Below are 20,656 nucleotides of genomic sequence, written 5' to 3' on the forward strand. Positions count from 1 at the left end.
GCAAGTTGCACTTGCTTATCAGAAGAAAATGCAAGTTGGAAATATACAACTCAAATATAGCCCATTTCCAAGAAAACAACTGACAGTGTTTGAAAAGATAGTCAATGGCAGTCAGAGTGATTTCCCAAATTCAAAAAGGAAATCATCACCTTAGAGGGAGCAGTAATGCTCTTGAATCAAACAACAAAGGATTATAGTATTTCTAATGTCTTCTATCAACGTATCGCATTTCTAAAATAATCGTTTTTGGTTGGTTACAATTATCAAATTCAAAGAACTAGAATATTTCCTACACAACCCCAAAAATATGGTCAAGGAATCACAGTTCATCTCTGCCTTCATTCCTTATCCTTGATATAAAGTATAGAAGTTTAACTTTCCACCCACAAGATCGGGACCATCTGAGTCTCACTTTCATTATCATTGGCTGCTTTTAATCATGGTTGACCTTGACCACATCTGAACTGTACTATGTATAAAAGTTTTTTTAACCGACTTTTCAAATTAAGAGCTACCCTAAAGTATGTAAAAGAAGAGAAGAAAGAAACTACATGGCACGCTTGATATCAAAAGATATGATCCTCTCGCAACTTTTGTGGAGATTGGAGGTTAAGTGGTTAACATTCTAACAGTTGGCTTTAGAGCTAGTCTCAGTCCGGTGGTTTTGCATAACAAGAAAAGTTGAAAGGGAAAACAGAGTTTACACACTTTATGGCTGTACAAACAAATGGAGTTGGTTGTTTGGTATGATGATCTTGTCTAGTCTTGTCATTCATCATACTACTTGCAAGAGATCATTTCCACTTTCTTTCTTTTCTTGTTTTGTTCCCTGCCCGCATCCTACATCCACTCATGTTAAACTTGACCCACAAAAAACTTTGACTCTGGCTACATTAATTGACCGACACAATTGAACTGCAGGAGAAAGTGCAAACGCCAAAAACACAAAGACTGGTTTTTTGGTTTATATCCAACAACAGTATAACGAATAGTATGCGATTTACAATTGATTGCTCTCCTCTGGGATCATTCCAGAGATCAGACAATGTTATTAAGCGTGACTCTTTAACTGTAAGGAGCAGTACAAACTGACACCATGTGAAGAGAGCAGATTTCCTATTTGAAACAGAAACTATGTAGATGAAAAGTGAGAATTCCAATGTATATAAATGGCAAAACACATGATTGATTCTCATTGTACTCGTTGTTCACAGCAAATATTAGTCTAGACATAATAAGATTATTCAATGCGTGAGTATGTACCGAAGTTTATAAAATAAGGTTAATCATTTTATGTCGAGAGGTAGAGCCGCGACATCATTTTAAGATCCTCAGTGTCTAGATCATATACAGGAAGTATATGACAGCTACTGAATTCAATTATTCATCCAGTATTGGGGGGAGATATGGGATATGGCAATGGATTGATTGTGGATGTCTCCGACTCTCCGAGCTTGGTGGTAGGTGGAGAAAGGCACCAACGAGGTTTAGCTATGGTCCTTATGGAAGGTTATGGGCAGTTAGACTAGTTGGACACCAAAGTAATCTTCTCATTGGCAGTTGCATAATAGGGACGCAGTACACCCAAGTATGCCCGAGTAAATATTCATGTGCAATGGATACCTGCCTAATCTTACCTACTACAAGAGACGCAACTAAATTTTTTTTTTTTTTTCTTTGAAAAGAAAAGAAGAATTGTATCGAAAAAGACTTAGCTTAGTACATGACTTTTGTCTTTTAAGACCCAATCTTTAATCTCGTCAGAAGAAGAGGCAGACCAGGTAAAAGAGAGAGCTTTCTGTCTAGCTAGTTTAGATGGAAGATCCGCTACTTTATTTCGTTCCTTAGGAATGTAGTAACATTTCCAGGAAGTAAAACTATGAAATAACAACTGAATATCTTTAACTGTGTTTAATAACTGTCAATCTATTGCAGTATTATTATTAATGGCTTCCACGACTGTCTTAGCGTCGAGCTCGAAATGCACCCTCTCCAGCTTTAGTTTTTTAGCCCACCTCACTGCTTCCTTTAGTCCCATGCATTCTGCGTGCTCAACACTTTTCGAATCATTCAAGTAGATGCACCTTGTAGCTTGCTGTTCACCTGCAAAATTTCTGATTATTAGTCCAATGCCACCAATACCTGTAGCTTGTAAGAAAGAGCCATCAACATTAATAGTAACAACATCTGAAGGAGGAGGTAACCAATGAATGTTATTACGACAAACTCTATTATAGTAACAACTAAATTTTTCTTATTTGCTACGCCGGCTGGTCTAACAAACTGGCTGAGGTACTAGTGGAAACAGAGACGGGCCTAGCAAGGGTAACTTGGGCTATAGTCCGTCTCTATTTTTGGCCCCATAATTTTTTGAGTGAGAAATTTTATTAAAATTTGTATTTAGCCGACCTGTATTTATGATAAACCAATATAGTTTTAGCCTATGATTTTATAGTGATAAGACTTTCTTTATCTATTTAATTATTTTTCCATTTTTCTTCCATAAATCATAAATATCTTTCTCCAATTACGTTTTGTTATTAATTTTGTGGATTTTAATCTTTTACTTGTAAATTTATCTAGTAGTTTATAAGAAAATCCAAATTAATCAATAATTATGCAATTCGTTTTAATTTTTTTTTGTCATGGCCTCCGGTCATAGACAACCGGTAATATTCTAACCCTACCCTTGGAAGATTTCTTGATTCGTCCATGACTGGAAACGAACGGAGTGACAAAGTCTCTATCGATCGGTAGTTATTGTGCCACCAGCGGCCTAAACTATATCGCTGGAATTAGACAGTCCACGCTCGGCGGGAACTGTATCCCCAATGACTATTTCTTTACCGGCTATAAATAAGTCAATTTTAAACCTCTTTGAAGTTAAGTGTTGTTTGGATTGGAGATTTTCTCGTACAAATTTAACTCTAGTTCCAAAATGCAATGGTGTTGTTTGTTTTTGCACATCTACCGACCCGTTAGTCTCGTTGATAGTGTATATAAAGTTATATCTAAGATGCCTGCTGAAAGATTAAAAGTAGTCCTTCCTTCCACAATTTCAGATTATCAAGGTGCTTTTGTGCAGAGTAGTTGGACTAATGATGTTATTTTAATTGCCTTCGAAATTATAGACTCAAGAATGAGAGCTGGGATGTCTAGTCCTATTTGTAAGGTAGACTTTGAAAATGCGTTCAATAATATTAACTGGAACTGCATTGATATGGCCCTGACTAGATTTGGATTGGTAATGTGTAGAGAAACTGGATTAAATGGTGAACTTCTAATATTACATTAGTGGTTTATGCAAAAGCAACTTTACCAAAGTGTAGAAGTGGTTTATGCATCAGGAAATTAAAATTGGTGAACAAGGCTTTGCACACAAAATGGATATGGAGATATGAAAAAATATGAAAATTTATTTATGGAGGAAGGTTATACTTCATAAGTTTGGTGATTTTATTGATGCGATTCTGCCTTCCAATTCAAAGATGTATATAAGTGCTAGTTTATGGGCTAGAATTCTAATACCAAGGAGTTGGTTATTTCAAATTCTTGACTATTAATAATGAGTCTAGTTTTTTATTCTAGAAAGATGTGTGGATATGAAACTACCCATTGTCCTCAAGTTTTCTTTCTCTTCTTAAGTTTTCTAGGCTTAAAATGGTACAATTAAAGACTTATATACTTCTAATGGTGCTTGGAGTTTGAATTTTATAAGGAATCTTAATGGAACATAATTGGGAGAAGTGGTGCAGATGTTACAACTTATAGCCCGTTGATCATCAAGCAGACTGTGAAGATAAATATACTGGATTCCAGGACGTGAGTTCTCTGTTTCCGATGCATATAAATCTTTAGATATCGATGGTTTCCTAATATTTCCTCATAAAAGATTATGGAACCTCAAAGTCCCTCCAAAGTTGTGTTTGTTAGTTTGAACACTATGTTACAATGGTTATCCTACTATGGATTTCTTATATAGAGTTGGAAAAGTGAAATCTCTCAACTGTTTGCTATGAACAAACAATATTGAGAACAATAACCACATTTTTCTGCATTGTGTGTATTCTTTCAAAGTGTAGTCTTACTTCATTAATAGTTTCAAATTTAATTGGGTATTAGACGGTCAGGTTAAGACTACGTTATGGGAATGGGATAGGAAGAAGAGTTGAAGAAAAATAACGAAGTTATATAATATGTTGTCATTTGTCATCTTGTGGAATTTGCGGAGAAAGAGGAATGCTAGAATTTATTGGAAAGTCGAGAACTCATACTCAACTTATTATTTCTATCAAAACTACTTTATATAATTGATTATTGAATACGGGTATTTTCAGGGACGTTCACGTATCAACTCTGATTGTAAACTGGGATGTTGTTACTAATTAATGCTAGTGTTGTTTCTTTTGTCAATATTTTGGTGACCATTTCTAATTAATAAAATTTTCCCTTTTCTTTGTCAATTGTTTTTCAATCTTCTTTTTACGCTTAATTTTTTCAAATGGCAGAAATTACAACCCAATTTGATTTGGCAACACAACTCGATTTTTGTGGAGTAATACTTGAAGCTGCTATCAACAAGATATGTGATAATTATAAGAAATAAGTAAAAAAGCAAAGAAGTTTTTAAGATATGGATATTAACTAAGTCAAACCTGCAGCTAAAAAACAGAAAAGATTTCAAGGCAAGAAAAATCAATGCAAAGAAAATCTTAAAATTAACCGTGGTACTAATCATAAAAACAAATTAAAATCTTCCCAAGAGCGCATCGATTGGAAATTCCATCAAATGAAGATAAAAAGAGGCAAGGACTATTTCGAGATTGTCATTGAAGTATTGGTTTAAGTTTTAGTTGTCTAATTTATATCTTATAAGAAAAATCCCAACACTGTAAATTTAATTTGAAAATTTGAACTTATTAAAACAAAAAGTAGAATTGGAAATTAGACTTCTAATTTTTAAAACTGTGGATGAAAAATGTAGAGGGAAAAAGAGATGAAGATTGGCAGGATTGAGGATGAGTGCATAAGGTTGATTACAGACAGTTCTTACCTAAAACAAAAATGGTTGTTCAAAGACTACTTCAGTCATAGGAGAGAGATCATGGTGGTTTTAAGGTGGAAAGCCTAAAGAAACAAGATCAGAGTTTTTAGTTGCAGAAAGAAAGCTCTGAGATGTTTTCTAGTGGATGCTTCTAAAATTGTTCTGTTTAAAATGACCGATAGTTGGTTTATTTATTACTTGCAAAAACCTAACCTCAAGTCGGTGAAATAAAGATGACGAGTAACATAACCACCTCTTCCCTAACCTCGGGAACAACTAAGGATATATTAAGGATTTGAGTTTCTCTCTGCATCTGAATATTCATGTGACCGACGGATTTATTCCTTTTTGAGTAGGTTGATACTCACGTTTCATAGACCGCTAGATGAAACCTCGAATTGATATTCCCCCAAAACGACTTAGTCAGCCTTCATATTTAATGTGTCATTGTGATATTCTATGAAATAAAGGAATACTTGTGTTTGTATATTTATAGTCGGCCTGAGTCATGAAGAGAGCTCAAGGTAGCTTAATGTAGTCGTGTGTGACATGTGTAGAATAAAATCTTGGCTGAGGTCAAGGGTCGACTAAAGATAGTTAAATGCATTGTGGGCTCTGAAGAGAGGTTGTAGCAGAGCCGTTTCTAAAAAGGACTTGCGGTCTGGTATTTGTATTTGAGGAGAGCGTACACCTTAATTCTCGTGAGGGTCTCATAGACGAGCTTGAAACTCCGATGGATAAAATTGCCAAAAATATACGCTTGTAAAACTCAAATGAGTCTTCTATGTCACGAGCTTAACGTTTTCGCTTATGACGTGCTCAAGACTGTGGAGTCTTGATCCTTCTTGTGAGGTGTAAAACTAGAGTATCATGCATTTCATGATTGTTAGATTAAGATAAAGTCACGCTTTCCTTGAGGCTGAATCTCAGGTTGTATCTTGAGGCTAGCTTGAATCTTGTCTTGAGCTTTACTTCGAGTCTTGTCTTATGCTTAGGTGTGACTTGTGCCTTAGGTATTAACTCGATTCTCGCCTTGAGTGTAAGGCAAGATTCGTCTTTGGATAAAACTGACCCCCCCCGGTTGAAGCCTCGCCTTAGGCTTGGATATCTCAGGCGTGCTTAGCTGAAGCTTTGTTTCCGACTTGGTTGAAACCTTGTCTAAGTCAAGCTTATCTGAAACCTTATCTTGATTTGGCTTTGTCTCGAACTTAAGTTTGAGTTGTGCCTTATGAAATTTAAGAGTTTGAGTCATATTTACGAGAATTACGTGAGCATTGACCAGGTAAACAAATTCGGACCATCCAGGTTCAAAATGACCATTTTATTCCTGGCCAAAAAATCACCATCTACAAAAACAAAACAATCTTCAACCAGGCTCCACTGTATAAGTAAACTGGCCGGATTGGGGTATACCGAGATTAACTGGGTATACCTAATAAGACAAAATAAGGTCATTAGAAAGTAAAAACCAAAACCCCTTAGCCACACATTTTCCAAAATGGCTAATCTACCCTTGCTTAATTAACGCCAATAAATCTGTTTAGGTTGGTTAATTTAGTTAGTTAATTAGTTGATTAAAATTTTGAAATTAGGTTTTATTAAATTGAACTCATGGATTATGTGTTATGATTTTTGAGGATTTTTTTTCTTTTTGAGATTTTGTTTTTTGTAACGGAAATGGAACCACACTAGCCAAACACTTCTAAAAAGGGGATTACAAAGCTGCTGGGTGATTTCATGCTCAAAATTACAGAAGGAATCAACATTTTCAGTTCTGAAAGTATGAAAAGTCGGCAAGGTCAACAAATTTGGAAGATAACGACCATTGGCATCCGCTGATAATAAATCATAATGCAGACTATATGATTTTTGACATACATGAAAGGTGTTGTAAATGCTTGATAAGTCGGCATTTTATTAATTTCTTAACCTACCGGTTAATGTATAGTCGGCATGGTAGTAATTTTGGAACAGGAAGACCCTGGATTATCCGGCACGTTGTGCAGTTTAGAATCTTGCCGACCTTTGGTTATACCCAACAAAAAACGGAATATAAAAAGATGTTGTTAGAGCATAACTCGGTCGACCTCGCATGCGTTGCTATATCAAGCATGTTTGTCAATGTTAGTGATCAAAACTATGAGTCTTGATTTCTAGTCTACATAGCTAAGTCTCGGACTAGGATAAAAAAGTGTAGTTGAGCTCAAGGACTTCATGGCGATTCGTCATACAACGACGAAGATCTACACAAGGAACAGTGGAACTTCATCAACAAAAAGGTATGTGGAGACTTGAACTTATCTATCACTCAAAAGTCAATCTATTCTATCTCCTACTTCTTATGAGACAAAAAGTCGTATGCTATATAGACTGGATCATACACATTTGACATTCCGAGCTGAGTATTCACTACTTATCTTTTTCTCGAAATCGTGTGTTGGTAAAGCGTTTCGCTTTGATCAAGTTTATCTTTACCTAGTGACGAAAGTCATGTAAAGTTTCAAGTACTTTGAGAATTTCTTTGACGTGAAACGGTCTATGAATAACGACTATATAACGTCCTCTGAGAATGTCTCAATAATTGGAATGAGAGTTTAGATTACATAACCATGTATTCCTTAATCCGAAGTTTTCGAACTTTGTTGATTGAGAGAAACCGGAGGAATTGGCTTTTCCAAGTACACAAACCCAGTCCGCGAACTCAGTCCGCGAACTGACGGAAGTTCTCTTACCGAGATTTTCTGCTGGGATTTTCCAAAAACTCGTTTGCGTGTTTAGTCCGCGAACTGGCGGAAGTCTCTTTACCGAGATTTTCTGCTGAGTTTGGAAACTCTGCCGGTTGCCTTAAGTCCGCGAACTTATTTGTGAGCTTAAGTGGTTATGATCTAAAGATGTGCTCTGAACATGAAACTTAAATTACTAAGGAATGCTTTATGCAAACCGTGGCTATAAAGTTCATGAGCCAATTCGCCGAATCGAATCATCTTTGTTTCAATTGTGTCTTGTGTAGTTACATAAGATCTCATATCAATTGAACAACTCACTATCTAGTTCATTTGAGTCAATTGAACTAGTTATGGTGAAGAAGAACTAGGTTAATATGAAATGCTCATATGGTTAACCTTTTGGGTTACTATGTTGAACCAACATACACGTACACGTTTGGGCATGTTTTTCACAAACCCAGTAAACGTCTACCCAAGTGTGTGTGACAAGCTAAGTTTTCGATCTAACGGTTGAAAAATATTAGCTTGAATCTAAATCAGGTTTTCATCTAACAGTGAATATGGATTTTTTTGTAACTAAGGCAAAACCCTGATTTGAAGCCTATATAAAGGAGACATCTAGCATTGTGCAAAACTAATCCCCACACGTCTGTGTGATACTAGTGCGCTCGCTAGAGTCGATTCTCATTTAACCTTTGGGTTTCTTCTCTAAAGCCAGGTTAACGACTTAAAGACTTCATTGCTATTGTGAAGCCAGACCGATAATACTTTTATCGTAGTTGTGTGATCTGATCTTGCATCTTCTATCGTACGAGTACAATCTTTGATTGGATTGAGATCGTGAGAGTTCTCCGATAGGAAAGATAAAGAAGTCACAAACATCTTCGTCTCACTGTTTGTGATTCCTCGACAAACCGCTTGTGTAGTCAAGAAGGATTGTTGAGAGGTGATTGATTAATCTAGGTTGTTCTTCGGGAATATAAGACCGGATTATCAATTGGTTCCTGTTCACCTTGATTTTATATCTTAATACGGAACAAAAACCTAGGGTTTTTCTGTGGGAGACAGATTTATCCTTTGGTAGACTTTTCTGTGTGAGACAGATTTGTTTACTATCAAGTCTGCGATTTTGGGTTGCAGCAACTCTTAGTTGTAGGTGAGATCAGCTAAGGGAATCAAGTGCGCAGTGTCCTGCTGGGATCAGAGGCATAGGAGTACAACTGTACCTTGGATCGGTGGGAGATTGACTGGGGTTCAACTATAGTCCAGTCCGAAGTTAGCTTGGAGTAGGATGTGTCTGTAGCGGCTTAATACAGTGTGTATTCAATCTGGACTAGGTCCCGGGGTTTTTCTGCATTTGCGGTTTCCTCGTTAACAAAACTTGTGGTGTCTGTGTTATTTCTTTTCCGCATTATATTTTTTATATAATTTAAATAATACAGGTTGTGCATTAAAGATCATCAATTGGAAATCCAACCTTTGGTTGTTGATTGATATTGATTGATCCTTGGACATTGGTCTTTGGTACCGTCCAAGTTATCTTTCTTTGATAAAGACTCGCAGATTTCCATTTGCTTGAGTAAAGATCAAATCGAGATATTGAGATATAAACTCTTTGATATATCTTTTTATTTATTGAGTCTAACTGTCTAGTTGATTCTCATAAAAAGTATATTGGAGTTTTTCCATACAGATTGCTAAGCGAAATATTGGGTGGTGTTGTTAGACCCCCACTTTTTCAATTGGTATCATAGCAGGCAAACACGTTTAAGACCTAACAAGTCTGTGTTTCTAGCGATCTGACATTATGGACAGAGGTGTTATCTCTATTAACGTACCACCAGTCTTCGATGGCTCCAATTACTTATGGTGGAAAATTCCTATGCGATCTTTTCTTCAATCGCGTGATTTTCAATCATGGGTATATGTGGTTAATGGCTATGATGCTCCCGTTGTGGCAGTTGGTGATGTAAACGTTCCCAAACCTTTTGGTGAATATACCGCTGTTGAGATAACTGCTGCAAAGCAAAATTCCGACGGTTTGAATGCTATGATACATGCGATTACCCCAAATCTTCAATATCATGCGACAAACTGCACTAGATCTAAAGATGCTTGGGATATCTTAGAAACCGTATTTGAAGGCAACTCCAGTGAAAAGGATGTTAGGATTCAAAACCTTAATTCCGATTGGGAGAACCTTCGTATGGAAAATGAAGAAACATTTGATGAGTTTAATCACAAAGTGTCTGAAATTGTTAATGCATATTTTGCATTGGGTAAGACTATTCCTGAAAAGGACATTGTGATGAAAATTCTCAGATCGCTGCCATCTAGATACGAGTCTAAGAAGCATGCCATCGTTGAGGGTAATAACCTCGATAATCTTTCCAGAAACATCTTGGTTGGAAATCTTAAGATCTTTGACCATGAGCATACATCCAAAGTCGGTAAGGATGTTGCCTTTAAAGCACAAAAGAACACTAAATTACTTGTCAAAGGTAAGAGTGTTCATGTCTCTGAGGATGATCAGTCTGAGGATGATTTTTCGAATGAAGATCTTGACAAATCAGTGTCCTTGATCACAAGACAGTTTAGGGATCTTCTGTATAAGAGAAGTAAACGGTTTTCAAGAGACAAACCTAAGTCATCAGACAAACCTCACTGTCGCGTACCTCCTAAAAATAGGGATACTGACGAGGCTGATGACGAGGACATGCCTCAGTGCTTTAAGTGTAAGGGTTTTGTCCATTTTGCTAACGAATGCCCAAATCGTAGAAAATACACTGGGAACAAAGGTCTAGTTGTAACACTTGATGAAATGTATGAAACCTATGATTCCGATGAAGATAGGAAATCAAGTGTAGGGCTTCTTTTTGAAAACATCGATGTTGATACTTGTAGCAATACACATATCAACCTCAATGGGTTCTAAGAAGAGGGAAACCCAATCAAGCTGGAAGATTCACTGAATCCGATAACTGGAAACCCTATCAGTGATGTTTCAGGATCAACAGTATGTCTAGCTGCTTGCACATCTCAGATGCCTGAATACTATCCAAGATTGACGTGCTCGTTTTGTTCGATGAAGGGACACGAACTATCAAGGTGTTACAAATACAAGCACCAAATAAGGCACGCCAACAAACTTCAACGAAGAGCAGATCGATTAGCAAGGAAGCTGAAACTTGCTCAGAAGACCGCTGAGGTATGTAGGATCTTATCTTCGTCTAAGAAGTTGGTTTCCAAGGATAAAATAAGACCATTTGAAAAGAAAATATGTTCAAATCGTTTTGATAGACAGAGATCAGAGGATTCCTCCCATGAGGAAAAAGATGGACAAATCGTTGTTCATCGCAATACAACTTGATTGTGTTGTTGGGAAAATCTTGTCTCATGTGCCTGTTCGAAAAGAGACAAGATTGAGTGCTGATCCAGGCTTCAGAAAATTTTTTCCTTCTTTTCTTAGATTTGTTATTTTTCGTCTATCAAATAAAAGAAAGGGTTATTATCGACAATTCTACTCTTTATAGGGTTTTAGAGTTGGGCGTATACGAACCTGTCAATAGGTTTCGAACCCTACATTCCTTTTTCCTCTTGGCATCCTTTATAAATGCTTGTTGAGTTAAGTGATTCCATCACACAAATCCAGTTGTCCATAACTGTTCTCAAAACACTATGTCGTCAGATGGAAAGGATGTCAACATGATTGTTAAGTCTTCAATCAAGGAAAAAGAGAAATCTCCTGTTTCTAATTCCCTGAAAAGAAAAAGAAGGAATACAAGAAAACCCATGGCTGTTCCTTCTAACTCTCAGAAGTTTTCCGATGTTCTTGATGAGTTAAAGGAAATAAGAAGGGAGATTTATGAAATAAAGACGTTCGTGTCTAAGTCTTTGGAAATTATGAGGACCCTAATTCGACCTCTTCAGCCAAGACAGTTCGTGGGTATTGACACTTATCTTTGTGAACCTTATGTCCCGATGGTTGTCGATAACAAGGAGTTCAGGAATGATAAAGAATTTCTCAAAGGAATTTTTTCCTAGTATGTCTTCTTTTTGGATTAGTTGGAAGAATAACTAGTGCTTTGAATAGCGAAGATTGTGACTACACATAGCTATTTTTGTTCTCATCTTCTTATGTTATTTTAGGTTTATTGGTTTTTAAATTCTAAAAATATTTGGAGGATGATATTATTGCAGTATTAATCTGTTTTGAAGTATTGCAATATTTTTATGGGATATGTATTGTTTGCGTCCGTGAACTTGAAGGTCCCATATTGTGTCAAAAGTAAAGTCGCTCATAAATTGATATTCGTATTGATGAAAGGACGAATGGACTTTTAAAAATTACAAAATTTATGCCTATGCAATCATTTATTTGATGGAAAATAGGATGAAATCTTTTGTTTGACAAGGATAAATTCTATTATGTCGTTATGCAAATAGTGATGGAAAATAGAATAGATCCTTGTATGTTATCCACGGTATTGATCTTCATTGATCCATTTTGTTATGTTTTACCGTGAAGGATCCATTGCGTATCTTATGTTGAGCACCTTACAACTATGTCGATTAATATTGGCCTTGTTGGTTGTTCCATGAGATGCTATATGTTGAGCATTATTGAACTAAATTAATCATCTTGATTGGTTATTTAGTTATTTGCTCCGAAGTCTTCTTTTATCGAGGAAAATCTTTTGACAATTAAATTGATTGCTTCGATGATTAGTTTGGTTGTGTATTCCAATTAGATTCATATATTCCACAAGTTCTTGTGTTGAGTATATGAACGGCTATACTAATCATGTTTTATTGGTTGATGTAGTCATATATTCCGTAAGGTTTTCCTTATGTTGAGTATTCGAACGATTAAGGTAGTCATCTCCGTGTGGTTATCTTAGTCGTAGATCTGTGAGTTTTCTTATGTTGAGCACAATCAATTAAATTGATCACTTTTGTGGTTTGATTTAGTTGCGTATTCTGATTAAATTAATCATGGGTTTACTTGTGATTAATTTGGTTGAGTATTGGATGTAGAAAATCATTTCCATGGTTTTTGGTGTCCAATTAAAAATCCTTCTTTTCTTTTGAAATTAAGGTCGCTCTTGTTGTTCTTTCGGGAATGACATCAAATGGGGGAGAGTTCTTTTGAACTTGTGCTTAATGGTAATATCTTGCGGGGTGTGCGGTTGTGGAATTTTATAGGGGTTATCTTGTATCTTAAAACTCCTTGATGAATGCACTTAGCTTCGGATTTATGATTGCATCTAAATTAAGTTGGTATGTATTTTTCTTTTAGTCTATGAAATGTCTCTTGTGGAAATTTCATTATGATCTCGTTCTTTTACCTTTGCCAATTTTATTGACAAAAAGGGGAGAAATAATGTAGTTCACACTACAAATACATATGGTTTTCGGATCATTGTGTAAGGGGGAGTGGTTTCCATGATCGATATGGAGTATTGACTAAGGGGGAGCGATACATATCACCATTGTAGGATCATAATCTCGCAACAATTATGTCTCAACGAAATTATCAATGGTACAGCACAATAGCGTCGCAGAACAATTTCAGAAACGACGTCAGCAAGGATCGTGAGAAAGATGTGATAGTCCTGCGAAAATTAGAGAGCTTGCAAAATTAACATTTGTAAGGTTGCGAGAATGTCGCAAACCATATCCAAAAATAAAGGACAGATTAGCTGTCATCCACTATGTATTTCCTTATAAATAGTCATTCGAGTTGTAAAGGAAAGAGAGATCTTTTTGAGTAAGAAACAAGCAAATAGGAGAGAGAAAGTCCATAGCAGAGACCATTCTTGATTTCTTTATCTTTCTTTTAAGAACATCCAAAGATTTATCAATAAAATTAAGAGTGTAAACCTAAAAATGAGTTGATCAACAATGAAATCATATGAGGGGTGTAGTGTAGGATTTCCTGCAACTACATAATGGCGCTAGAAATAGGGAATTGAAGATCGAAAGTCGAAGATTGTTGATTGAGAATATTCAAATCAAGAAAGTGATTAAATAAATCAGTGGATCAGTTAGAAGAAAGATGAATAGAATTAATGAAAATGGAAAAAGATTGGAGTGTAATGTGATAACAAAAATCTTGATTAATGAATTCCATGAAAACATCAAAGGAAGAATACATAAACGAAATTTTGAAGGAAAAAAAGTTATGGCGGTAGAAAAAACATCACCCTTGAAAGATTGGGAAAAGCAAAAAATTGCATTCATGGCGGAAGAAATACCAAAAGAAAATTTGAACCATACATCTCCGTTGGTCATCACAGTGCCTATTATAAGAAAAGAGAAGGAGACAACAATAAAATCCACAGGAGAATGGATGTTGAACAGAACTGTAATCGATACAGGAAGTTCAGTTGATATAATATTTTATCATGCATTCTGGGGAATGGGATTTAAAGAAGAAGAGATGTCCAGTTCAACATATTTTGTTCACGGCTTTGGAAAATCTACAACAAAACCTAAAGGAGAGATAGTGGTACGAATTCCACTTGGAGAAATCGAAACACATGTAACATTGTGTGTGGTGGATATGGAATCGCCATATAATATGTTATTAGGAAGATCATGGATACATGCGATAAAAGCTCTGGTATCAACGTGGCATCAATGTATTAAATTCCCCACTCCAAGTGGAATAGGTGAAATCATAGGAGATGTTGACAATGCGAAATTATGTCATCAAATTGAAGTAAAACATTATGAAGAACAAGCAAAAAAGAAACAATTTTGCAGAAAATTGGCAAAGGAACCAAAGAAGGAAGAAGAATTTAGAGTATATATGATAAGGGAAAAAGAAGGAAAAGGAATACCCAGCGAAATTTCGGAAGAAGGGGAAGGACCCATAAAAGCAATAAAAGAACCAACACCAATGGGAGAACCCAAACCCAGTTACACTGCCGCAGAACCAACAAAAGAAATAAACGTTGGGACTATAGAGGAGCCTCTAATGTTAAGAATTGGAACCAAAATGGATATAGAAGAAGAAGAAAGAACTGTTAACTTGTTGCGAGAATATAAATATATTTTCGAAGGAAACATGGATGAGATACCAGGAATAGATCCATCAATTGCTTGCCACAAATTGGAGATTAACAAAAACGTGAGACCATTTAAACAGAGAATAAGAAAAATTGCAACAACTCACCATTCCCAAATAGAAGAAGAATTACAGAAAATGCTTGAAGCAGGAATCATAAGAGAAGCAAAATACCCAGAATGGATAGCGAATATGGTCATTGTCCCAAAGAAAAACAAGGGAATCAGGATTTGCATAGATTTCACTGATTTAAACAAAGCTTGCCCCAAAGATAGTTTTCCATTACCAGATATTCCTCAAATGGTGGAATCCGCAGCGGGAAATGATAGGGTATCATCTTTAGATGGGTACAAAGGGTATAACCAAATCCCTCTCGCTGAAGAAGATCAAGAACATGCTGCTTTATTTTCCCCTAGAGGTTTATATTGTTACACGAAAATGCCATTTGGTTTGCGAAATGCGGGAGCGACATATCAAAGAATGGTAGAGAAGGTGTTCGCAAAATGGATACATAAAACATTAGAAGTATACGTGGACGACATGTTAGTAAAGAGTAAAGAAGCTAAAGACCATGTACAAGACTTGAGGGAGATTTTTGAACAAATGCGGCAGTATAACATTAAATTGAATCCTGAGAAGTGTACTATTGGAGTTGCATCGGGAATATTTTTAGGCTACATTGTATCAAAGGAAGGAATACAAGTTGATCCAGAAAAAGTGCAAGCAGTTCGTGACATGCCAACACCAGCAACAATAAAAGATGTACAGAAGTTGAATGGGCTTCTAGCTTCGCTGGGGAGATTCATTTCGCGATCAGCAGACAAATGCAAATATTTTTTCGATATACTCAAGAAGGGTGCAAAATTTAAATGGAGTGATGAATGTGAAAAGGATTTTCAAGGAATCAAAGAACATCTTATGAATACAACTATTTTACAAAAGGCAGAACCAGGAGAAGAATTATTGATTTACCTTGCGACAACGTCGCATGCATTAAGTGCTGTGTTATTACGAGTAGACGCAGGAGTGGAGAAACCCATTTATTACATTAGCAAAACTTTTAATACCGCTGAGAAGAATTACTCAAAATTGAAAAGTTAATCTTAGCATTAGTTTATGCATCATTTAAGCTCCGCATATACTTTCAAGCACACAAAATAAAGGTATTGACAAAAGTACCAATTGAATCAGTGATGAAGAATTCTAAAAGATCAGGAAGGGTGGAGAGATGGAATGCACAAGTAGGCCACTTTGATATTAAATATGAAATTTTGTCTTCACCAAAATCACAAGTTGTTGCGGATTTCTTGGCAGAATTTCCTTTAGAAGAAGATGAAGCAGTGGAAGAAATGATGGATGTAGAAGAAGAACATGGAGATCCAAAAGATTTATTAACAGAACCAAATAGATGGGAATATTGGTAGATGGATCATCAAATGGAGAAGGAAATGGAGTTGGAATTGTTTTAATTTCGCCAGAAGGAATAAAGATGGCTTTTTCATTCAGATTGGAATTTGCATCCACTAATAATGAAACAGAATATGAAGTTGTGATACATGCCTTAAAATTCGCAATAGAAATGAAACTAGAAAATGCCAGGATCACTAGTGATTCGCAGCTAGTTATTCGCAAAATAAAAGGAGAGTATACTACAAATGAACCATCCTTGAAGAAATACAAGAAGCTGGTTGAAGAATTATCAGCGAAAATCCCAAAGATAAAATGGAGACACATTTCAAGAAAGGATAATAGACTCGCAGACGCTTTTGCTTTCATCTCAAGCATGGACAGATCCGATTGCGAGATGTATAAAAATACAAACACTTCGGTCACCATCAATAAATAAACAAGAGGAAGATGTGGATGTGATGATAATAGATAATGAAAAATAAGAACAAATAAACAATGTCGCAGACTGGAGAATGGAACTTCATGCATATTTGGCGAAAGGAGAAACACCAAGAAATAGATTGGAAACACACAAGTTAAAAATCCGAGCAACAAATTATGAATTAAGAGATCGGTTGCTATATCGAAAATACTTTAGTGGACCATCACTCAGATGTTTGACACGAGAGGAAGGAGAAAAGGTGCTGAAAATGTTACATAGTGGAGATGCTGGCAATCATAGTGGAGGAAGATCTTTGGCACATAGGATCAAAAATGCAAGGTTATTATTGGCCATACATGCATGAAGATGCAAAATAAATATCAAGACGTTGCGAAGATTTTCAGCGACATGGAAAGAAAATACATGCACCAGGAGCACCATTGTCATCTTCAACCAGTGTGTGGCCCTTTGGAAAATGGGGCTTAGACATTGTGGGGCCATTTTTACCAGGAACTGGATAAAGAAGATACTTAATAGTCGCAATTGATTATTTCACAAAATGGACAGAAGTGAAGGAAGTACAACATATTCGCGACAAAGATATCTTTACATTCATATTCGAAAATATCATTTGCAGATTTGGAATTCCCGCACAGTTGGTTTTTGATAATGGGAAACAATTTGAGGGGCAGAATATAGAAATGTTACTTAATGCATTCAAGATAAAATGTGGAAAGTCCACTCCTTTGTATCCACAAGCTAATGGGCAAGTAGAAGCAACAAATAAAACAATTGCAGATATATTAAAGAAGAAATTGGAAGGACATCACACATCATGGTGCGAACAAGTACATAATGCAGTATGGGCTTATAATACAACTAGAAGAGAAGCTACTGGAATGTCACCTTTTTGTTTAACATACGGAGTTGAAGCGATGTTACCAACAGAAGTTGTTATTCCGAAAACAAAAAGAGAAGCTTGGGAGAAAAATCTTAGTGCGGGCTTAATTTTAAACAAACTTGATGAATTAGAAGAAAGAAGAGAAAAAGCTTTACAACGTATGGAGAATTATCAGCGAAGATTAGCTCGAGAATATAATAAACGTGTCAAAATACGTAATTTCAACTAGGAGATTTAGTTCTGCGAGAAACACCAATATATCAGCGAGAAAATGGTGGAAAATTAGCGAAAAAATGGGATGGACCTTACATCATTAAGGAGATAGTTGGAACATGGGCTTATAGATTAATGGATCCAGAAGGAAGAGATATTGGTCATAGATTAGACAGACCATGGAACAGGTTGTATTTAAAAAGATATTATCAGTAAGAAGCTTTGAGAAGTTATGAATTCTGAAAGAATAATTGCAGAATTACTCATATCAAAAGAAGATCATGATGTGCGAAATTATCGCAGAGATAATCACAGAACAATGACATAAAAGAAAGGGGCGAACCTTTATGGCGTACACCCTAGTTCGCGAATAAAATTTTGCAAGAGGCAAATGTAAGACCTAAAGTACGTCATATTAGGGGGTACCTGTTACATGGCTCAGGGAAAGGCTACACCGCCACCGGAACCTGAGTCATGGAGATTTGGGGTCAATAAAGCCCATCCGGGAGAGGCACCTTGGATTCTCAACTTAAGCATATGACTTAGGTTGGGCGACTAAGGTAATAAGGACTCTCCCAAGGAGTGCAGAATCTGATCAAGGCGCTGAGGTACACGGTTGAGTCAAGAGTGTCGGGGGCGTTTGAAGCGTCCTTGCCATTCTTGACAAGTCTTGGCTCATACTGCACTCGGCCTGAAGAAAACCCCACTTAGGGTGCAGTCTCGTAACCATAAGCCCTATAGGCAAAAGGGATAAGAGGCTGCGAAAACAATTGGTTGTTGTTAAGACTCGATGGGAGGATCTAACCTTGTATGGTAGAAGTACGCCTCCTTGAAGGGGCAACCAGGGGGAGATAAGGGCGGCACCCTCCATTAGGGAGCTGATAACTGTCTTGAGACGCAAATGTCATGAGGCTTTTTATTCGCAAGTATATTAAGGCTTGTCATATTTGTGCAACAATCCTGAAGAGGCAATAATACAAAAGAAAAGGATAATACGAGATCAATGGGTTTTCGCATGAAAGTGCGAAAACGTCTTGCGATTTCGTCGCAAGACGGCAATGTCATGGGGCTTTATTTTCGCAAGAATATTTAGGCCTGTCATATTGTCGCCACATTCCTGAAGAGGCCATAATACAAAAGAAAAATTTAAGACAAGATCAATGGGTTTTTGTATGAAAGTGCAAGGACGTCATGCGATTTTGTCGCAATGACAAGAGATGGCATAATAAGACCTTTAATTAGGAAGGAAAAATAAGACCATATGATAAAACAAATTAATGATAAGCATTCATAACAGATTATTTTTTGCAAGAAAGATAATGAGAGGCAAGTATGGGAACCGATACACAAGAAGCATTATCTTTCTTATCAACAAAATATTAAAAGGAAAAGTTGACTCCAAAGTTATTGAAAAATGTAACTCTCAAAGGTGATAAAAATAATATAGTTCAAGAAAACAAAGCTAGATAAGAAGCTCAAGCTTCAATATTAATGTCAGTAGTAGGAGATGACAGAAATTCTTCGCCAACATTCTCGCAAGCTTCTCCTTCATTTCGAATTTGATCTTCGCCATGACTAGCATCTTGATTATAGCCAGCAATTACTTCTTCAGGAGAAATTTCTTTCTCATTCTGATTAACACCAGCATATACTTCTTTAGAAGGAACCTCTTCTTCATCTTCCAGGAAGTTATCCTCTGCACCGCTTTCGTAATCATAATCACTATCAGCAGGACGAGGAACTTCATCATCATCTACTTCTAAAGGATCAATTGATGTAGGAGGAAGAGAGTTGGACAATAAAATGTCATTTACAAGGACTTCAGCCCGGAGATGAACTTGGCGAAGAAGTGCTCTTTGATGATTCCTATCTTGAATATCCTTAAAATAAGCAAGATAATCAAGTCTTCTTTCTGCTCGGTCGCGAGAACCAGTAAGGGTAGAGACGAGCAATGCATTCTCTTTGCGAATTTTAGCATATTTAGCCCCCAGATCAGAAATAGAAGAATGAAGATTCTTCTCAGACTGCGAAAAATAGAATACAAAATTTTATTAAGATAAGGAATTCAGAGAGATATGACAAAGAAAAGATAATTAAGGCAGTCAAACTATTATGACTACCTTCCTTTTGCGAAATAAGGTGTTGAATCAAGGATAGACAACTATTCTCCCAATAGTCCATTGCGTCATCAAATTTATCTCCAACTAAACCTTTAAATCGAGACTGAAGATTTTTCTCTTTAGAAATAAGAAAGGCATTCTTCTTCGCAAGGGAAGAATAAGATTCTTCTAATTTGGAATATTGTTCTTTAAGATGATTTGCCTTCACACTTAAAGCTATTCTACCTTGAATGAGTGTATCTCTTTCAGCGATAGATGATTCTATTACTTCTTTAAGTTCATTTCTCAAAGAGCGAAGAGATTTCTCTTGGTCAACACATACTTTTTGGAGAATACTAAGTTGTTGCGAAGATATCGCCATCTTGTTTAAATAAGTTCGCTTCTCTTGAGATAAGGTTTTATTCTCATCTGATAAAGTTTCCATCCCTAAATTAGCTTTAGTTAAAGAATAAGAAAGACGAGATACTTCATTACTTAATAGATCTTGTCTTTGAACTAATTGGGTATTTTCATTGGTAAGATTATTTATTGATCAAGAGAATATGAATAGAGGTTATCTAATTGGTTATATTGATCCATCAAGATTTCTTTATCAACACGGGCTTCTTCAACAGCATTCAAATTGATATCTCTCCATTATTCGTTTCTGATTTAATGCTTAACATGCGAAAGAGGGATTTAAAGGATAATTAAACATGGGAAGGATAAAACCATCGAAAAGGAAATTAAAGACATAGATAGGAAATCAT

Source organism: Papaver somniferum, unplaced genomic scaffold, assembly GCF_003573695.1.
Source record: "Papaver somniferum cultivar HN1 unplaced genomic scaffold, ASM357369v1 unplaced-scaffold_41, whole genome shotgun sequence".
In the NCBI taxonomy this organism is placed as follows: Eukaryota; Viridiplantae; Streptophyta; class Magnoliopsida; order Ranunculales; family Papaveraceae; genus Papaver; species Papaver somniferum.